Genomic DNA, 7,595 nt, shown 5'->3' with positions numbered 1-7,595 from the left:
TAAGAACCATCCTTTTTGTCTCGCCACCGAGCGACGCTTTTGTTTGTGCCTTGGTCCCCATCGCCTTTTTGTCTCGCCCCAGTGCGACGCCTTTGGTTGGTACTTTTTGCTACGTGTTTTCCCTCGTAAGAGGCGTTTTGATTTGTACTTTTAGCCTTTTGACTCGCCTCAGTGCGACACCTTTTGTTTGTACTTTTTGCCACGTGTTTTCCCTCGCAAGAGGCGATTTGATTTGTACTTTTGCTCAGTGTGCTTGCTGGAATAAATCCCAGAAAGAAACGACTCTGCATCCGGGTCCTCCGTCTTGTCCCCTGCCTGACATCTCTGGATCTAATTTGCTTGATTTATGTACGTTGTGTATCTTACCCTCAACGTCGTAAAAAGAAGCTTTTCTTCTCAATACGTACTTCTCCTTCGTAATACCATTTGAGTATTCACGTTTTGTTTTGTAGGCAATAATTTGTTGGTAAATAGTTGGGTCCATCGTGCGGCAGCGTATTGTTGTCAGAAAACAAATGGCGAAATGACGTGAAGTGCGCACTTGCAAAGTGGGGTAAAATGGGTGCTTCGGTGACAAGTTTGAATTCAAGACAATATTGTTTGACCAACAAAGAAAAGAAAACATTATTATCTATTTGTTTATTTATTTATTTAACATCCAATATTGTAAAGTTATCAGTGCACAAATCATTTATTTACATTTACACCATTTTAAATGGGGGGGAACATATTCTCACAGGGCACCCGTGAGGATATGTTCCCCCCCTGTAACTTGGGCTACAGACTCAAGGTCTGTCCGTATTAGTACTGTTTATTGAATTATATCTTGCAAAATTATCAATGAAGTTAAGAAGTTAAATGTCTTAATATTGTTGTCGGGCCAATTAGTGGCCCAACAACGTTATTAAGAAATTATAACAATTTTATTAAAAAACTCAATTGGCATTAATTTTGTTCTTTACACATTTTATTGAAATTATTGACAGACGTGCACTGATAACTTTACAATATTGGATGTTAAATAAATAACGGGGGCACCCGTGAGGATATGTTCCCCCCCTGTAACTTGGGCTAGGAATGAGGGAACCTGTTAAAATTTGCCACACTACCTGAGCAGACCCCCAGGAAGACAGAAAAAAAACAGTTGGAGTCTAGGACTCACCTGTCATGCTGTCATGTGTCGCCCGGATCATTTCCTGTTTTATTGTGTGATTTTCCTCTTGTTCCAGTCAGTGTGTCCTTCCCCTGTGCGTCCGGTCACGTGATCCCCTGATTCCAAGTGTGTGCACCTGCGTCAATGACCAACTGTCTTCACCTGTGTTCCCCTCCTGTGTCCATATAACCCGCGTCTTTCCTAGTATCCAGTGCCAGTGCGTCTTGCCTTGCTGAGAACACTAGCGATCACGAAACCCTTGAGTCCACGTAGAAGCCTTGCTTGAACGTCTTTGATCACCGATGTTAACTTGGTTACATCGCTATCTTGTTTTTGTATTTCCCTCGGTTCGAGGCGCTTTGATTTCTCCTTTTTCTCCCTCGGTTCGAGGCGCCTTAGTTTCCCCTTTTTTCCCTCCTCGTGAGGCGTTTTTTTGTTCGACCATCAGTGGAGACAATAAACACTTTGTTGAACCTAGTAATCTCTGCATTCGAGTCCTCTCCCTGCTCTGCGCCTGACATTACGCACTGGCCAGACATGGACTCAGCAGAGACAGCGCAGCTGGTCGCCCAAGTACGCTCCCAGACGTCGCAGCTGGGCCAACAGCAGAAGCAGGTCGACGCTCTGAGTGTTGGAGTTCAGGAACTGGTGAAGAACCAGGAAGGCTTCCGAGAGGCGGTGGCCGCCCAGGTGGATGCGTTGAGTCGTCAAATGCAAGACGTCCTCACTCTGCTGACCACGGGGCGACATCCTGTTCCACAGCGGCGCCCCCTGTGGACCACCCGGCACCCGCGCCTATTGCGAAGGGGATCAGACTGGCTTCCCCGGAACGATATGCAGGTGAACCCGGGCTGAGTCGAGCCTTTATAACGACTTGTGAGATGCAGTTCGAGCGAGCTCCCGGCGACTTCCCAACGGAACGCTCCCGGGTGGCGTACACGATATCCTATTTGACGGGAAGAGCCCGGGCGTGGGCGACCGCAGAATGGGCCAGGAACTCCACTACCTGTCACTCGTTTTTCGGATTCATCGAGGCCCTGCGCATGGTGTTCGATCCAGTTCCCACGGACCGAGAGAAGGCACGAGAGCTGTGCCTTATCACCCAGGGTCGAGAGACGGTCAGCGACTACGCGATCCGCTTCCGCAGTCTGGCCGCGGAAAGCGGATGGAACTCGTCGGCCCTGTACGATGCCTTTCTCCGGGGTCTTTCCGGGACCATCCAAGACCAACTCATTCCCCTTGATCTTCCTGTGGAACTCGACGCTCTCATCGCGTTGGCCGTCCGAACAGACAACCGACTACAGGAATGGAGGAAGCAGCGCGCAAGCCGGGGCGCGATTGTTACTCCTTCCGCATCATTGGGCGGGCGGTCATCCCACAAGACGCACCACCAAAGATCGACCCCGGCATTACCACTCGCTGGGACGGAACCCATGCAGCTCGGCAGGGCCAAATTGAGCGAAGAGGAAAGACAGCGTCGACGCCAGGAGGGCCGCTGCTACTACTGCGGGGCGCTTGGTCATCTCCGCCTCTCCTGCCCGGAGCGGAATGCGCTGAGGGTAAGCACCTTCTCCGTGGTCCGGCAGAAGAATAGGGTTCTACCCGTCGGGACGCTAACCTGCCAAGGCAAGGAAATCGAGCTTGGGGTGTTGATTGACTCTGGGGCCGACGAGAATCTGATTGACTGGGCTTTCGCGCGCAGCTTAGGTGTAAAGACCGAACCCTTGAACACGACCATAACGGCTAAGGCACTTAACGGACAAGCCCTTTTTGACGTATCCTCTATAACCAAACCCCTCTCACTGTCTTTTGGGACTCGTCATGAACTAGTAAGATTGCATGTAGCCACCTCCCCCCTGAATCCGCTTATCCGCGGTTATCCGTGGCTAAAACACCACAACCCTGCAATAAACTGGGAGTCAGGGGAGATAAAGGGGTGGGCATCCCAGTGCCAAGTATCGTGTGTCAAACCGAACCCTTCGATCGAGTCCACATGCACCTCTCCCTCGGACTTTGCGTCTCCTGAACCAGAGTCCAGATCTCCGGATCTAAACCAAGTACCCAAATGCTACCATCAACTCGCGGAGGTATTTAGCAAAGCCAAGGCAAGCTCCTTACCACCCCATCGTCCTTACGACTGCGCCATAGACCTATTGCCCGGTGCTTCGATCCCCAAGGGGAGACTTTATTCCCTTTCAGGCCCCGAAAAGAAGGCCTTAAATGACTATATTGACGCGTCAATGAAAGCGGGTCTGATCAGGCCGTCATCATCGCCTGCAGGGGCCGGGTTTTTCTTTGTGGGGAAGAAGGACGGAACCCTGCGCCCCTGCATAGATTACAGTCCCCTCAACCAGATCACTATAAAGAATCGGTACCCCCTCCCACTCATGTCGGCCGTGTTTGATCAGTTGCAGCAGGCTCGGGTATTCACCAAGCTAGATTTGCGTAACGCGTATCACCTCGTGCGCATTCGGGAAGGTGATGAGTGGAAGATGGGCTTCAACACCCCCAGGGGACACTTTGAATACCGGGTAATGCCATTCGGCCTCACCAATGCCCCCGCGGTCTTCCAGGCCATGATCAATGACGTTTTGAGTGATTTTTTAGACCACTTTGTTTTCGTTTACTTGGATGACATCTTAATTTATTCACCAGATTTGAGGACCCATGAGAGTCATGTTAAGTCGGTCCTGCAACGGCTCCTGGACCATCGACTTTATGTAAAGGCCGAAAAGAGCGAGTTCCATGCAGAAACAATATCGTTCCTTGGCTTCATCATAGCCCCAGGGAAGGTCCAGATGGACCCAGCCAAAGTGAGCGCGGTGACCCAATGGCCGGTACCGGATAGCCGCAAGAGAGTACAGCAATTTCTGGGATTTGCTAACTTTTATAGACCATTCATACGAGGCTTCAGCGCCACCGCGGCTCCCCTGCACGCTCTCACCTCCCCGACGGTTCCGTTTCGCTGGACGGCGGAGGCTGAAGCCGCCTTCCAGAAGCTGAAGAGGCGGTTCACCACCGCCCCAATCCTTACCTTGCCTGACCCATCTCGTCAGTTCGTGGTGGAGGTTGATGCCTCCAGTCAGGGAATCGGCGCCGTCCTGTCTCAGAGATCCCAGGCCGACAACAAGCTCCATCCATGCGCCTTTTTGTCCCGACGGCTGACCCCCGCGGAGCAGAACTATGACGTCGGAGATCGGGAATTGTTGGCGGTCAAAAAAGCCCTTGAAGAATGGAGACACTGGCTGGAGGGAGCCCAACACCCCTTTCTGGTTTGGACCGATCACAAGAACCTGCAATATATCAAGGATGCCAAGCGATTGAACTCCCGCCAGGCTCGTTGGTCCCTCTTCTTTAACCGTTTCCATTTCACGTTGTCTTACAGACCGGGGGCCAAGAACACCAAACCTGATGCGCTGTCACGCGTCTACAGCCCAGACCCGGTGTCCACAGAGCCAGAGCCCATTCTCCCCCCTCACTGCGTGGTGGGAGCCGTAACCTGGCCCATAGAGGACTTGGTGAAGCAGGCAAACCACGATGATCCACCCCCTAGAGGAAGTCCCGAGAATAGACTGTTCGTTCCGCCCCAACTACGATCCCAAGTGATCCACTGGGCGCACACCTCCCGGCTCACGTGTCACCCGGGCGTGCGAAGAACCCTGCACGTCATCCAACAAAGATTCTGGTGGCCCTCCATGGGGGCAGACGTCCGGGAGTATGTTGCAGCCTGTTCCATCTGTGCGCGAAGTAAGAACACTCCGGGCAGCCGTGTGGGGTTGCTGCAACCTCTCTCCATCCCCTCTCGACCATGGGCCAACATCTCGGTGGATTTTGTCACGGGACTGCCGGTGTCTAGCGGTAAGACGACGATACTCACCGTCGTGGATAGGTTCTCCAAGATGGCCCACTTCATTGCCCTGCCCAAATTACCTTCGGCAAAACGTACGGCAGTGGTTCTCATGGACCACGCCTTCAGAATTCATGGATTTCCTCGGGACGTCGTGTCAGATAGGGGCCCCCAGTTCGTGTCCCGCTTTTGGAAAGCCTTCTGCAAGCTGATAGGGGCCACCGTGAGCCTCACTTCGGGCTACCACCCGGAAGCGAACGGCCAAGCAGAACGCATTAACCAGCAGCTGGAAACGGGCCTCCGCTGTTTGGTAACCCAGAACCCCTCGTCGTGGAGTCAAAGCTTGACCTGGGTAGAGTACGCCCATAACTCCCTTCCCACCACGGCTACCGGGATGTCCCCCTTCATGTGCGTTTTCGGATACCAGGCCCCGCTCTTCCCCGACAGCGAGCCGGAGGTGTCAGTTACCTCGGTGCGCGCCGTGGTGAGACGCTGTCGGCGCATCTGGGCGGCGGCAAGGGCCATACTGGTCCGCCAGGGCGACCGGGTGAAGAGGATGGCTGACCGGAGACGTCGTCCGGCGCCCGTCTACCGGCCCGGCCAGCGGGTCTGGCTTTCCGCCCGGGACCTTCCCCTCCAGGTGGGCTCCAGGAAGCTGGCCCCCCGTTTTGTGGGTCCGTTCCCAATTTCCAAGGTCGTCGGTCCAGCGGCTGTGCGACTCCGTCTGCCTCGGTCCCTTGCGGTGCATCCCACCTTCCACGTCGGGAAGGTCAAGCCGGTTAGGGAGAGTGGGATGGTGCCGGCTCCCGCGGCACCTGCGCCTCCGCGGACGGTGGGGGGTGGGCCTGCCTACACAGTTAAGAAGTTGCTGGACGTGCGCCGGAAGGGCCGAGGCTGGCAGTTCCTGGTGGACTGGGAGGGTTACGGGCCAGAGGAGCGGCAATGGGTGCCGCGTAGCTATATCCTGGATCCCGGGCTACTAGATGACTTTTACGCGGCTCACCCCGATGCTCCGGGTCCGTCTGGGATCCGGCCCTAGAGGGGGGGGGGGTTATGTCATGCTGTCATGTGTCGCCCGGATCATTTGCTGTTTTATTGTGTGATTTTCCTCTCGTTCCAGTCAGTGTGTCCTTCCCCTGTGCGTCCGGTCACGTGATCCCCTGATTCCAAGTGTGTGCACCTGCGTCAATGACCAACTGTCTTCACCTGTGTTCCCCTCCTGTGTCCATATAACCCGCGTCTTTCCTAGTATCCAGTGCCAGTGCGTCTTGCCTTGCTGAGAACACTAGCGATCACGAAACCCTTGAGTCCACGTAGAAGCCTTGTTTGAACGTCTTTGATCACCGATGTTAACTTGGTTACATCGCTATCTTGTTTTTGTATTTCCCTCGGTTCGAGGCGCTTTGATTTCTCCTTTTTCTCCCTCGGTTCGAGGCGCCTTAGTTTCCCCTTTTTTCCCTCCTCGTGAGGCGTTTTTTTTGTTCGACCATCAGTGGAGACAATAAACACTTTGTTGAACCTTGGAATCTCTGCATTCGAGTCCTCTCCCTGCTCTGCGCCTGACATCACCGTTCTCAAAATAAGGGGGGGGAACATATCCTCACGGGGCACCCATGAGGATATGTTCCCCCCCTGTAACTTGGGCTAGGAATGAGGGAACCTGTTAAAATTTGCCACACTACCTGAGCAGACCCCCAGGAAGACAGAAAAAAAGCCAGTCGATGTCCAGGACTCACCGTTCTCAAAATGGGAGTGGGGCACAAACATTCACGGCTTGACATTTTTTATAGCGTTCCTGTTACAATTTTTATCCTACCACCTTTCACTTTGCTTGGGACAAAAGGAGCCTTCAGAACTTAAATTTCTTCAATTATTCATTCAAATCAATTCACTAAAATCATTCTCGTTATGAAAGATTTGATCACAAAACGTGTGTGGCTTTTTTTTAAATGAAGACGTTTGACATTGCCAGAGTGTCAGCTTTTAATTATATTGCGCTGTCATTTTAAAGCAAATTAATAAATGCAACAATATTAATTTGCTTTGAAAATACCTGAGTAATAAAATGGATGGATGAATGATGATCACAATTAAGAATAAAGTCTCATTTGTAATATATACTCCTTGTAGCATGTAACGGTACCCAAAAGGAGGAGTTTCTTTGCATCGAGGTTTATGCAAAGAGCTCACGTAATTATATCGTTACTTTTTGGTAAGTGAGTGAGTGTTCCGTCTGTACAACTGGTCTTTGAATGCACCCCGTTTCAATGGCAGAACGCGGATGAATTTAAAGACATCAAATGAGAATAATCCTTTATAAAAATTAAAATTAACTGACGCAAACGTGAATTCTTCATGTTTTTATTGAAAACAACATAGTGCTAACGCCGTACGGCATCGGTTTTTCGCTTTCCAAACAAGGCGTGCGCGCTCCCGCGGCAGGGGGAACAAAATCTCACGGGGGAACCAAATCGAGCACAACACCTGTACAGCCGGGAGGCCGTGCACACGCGCCGGGTGGCCGAAAATTGCTCCGGCCGAACGGATCGGCACTTTATAAGCACCGCGGATGAAATCGCGGAGCCTCATTCGACT

This window comes from Syngnathus scovelli, chromosome 13 (assembly GCF_024217435.2).
Source record: "Syngnathus scovelli strain Florida chromosome 13, RoL_Ssco_1.2, whole genome shotgun sequence".
NCBI lineage: Eukaryota > Metazoa > Chordata > Actinopteri > Syngnathiformes > Syngnathidae > Syngnathus > Syngnathus scovelli.
This window is presented reverse-complemented; position numbering follows the sequence as displayed.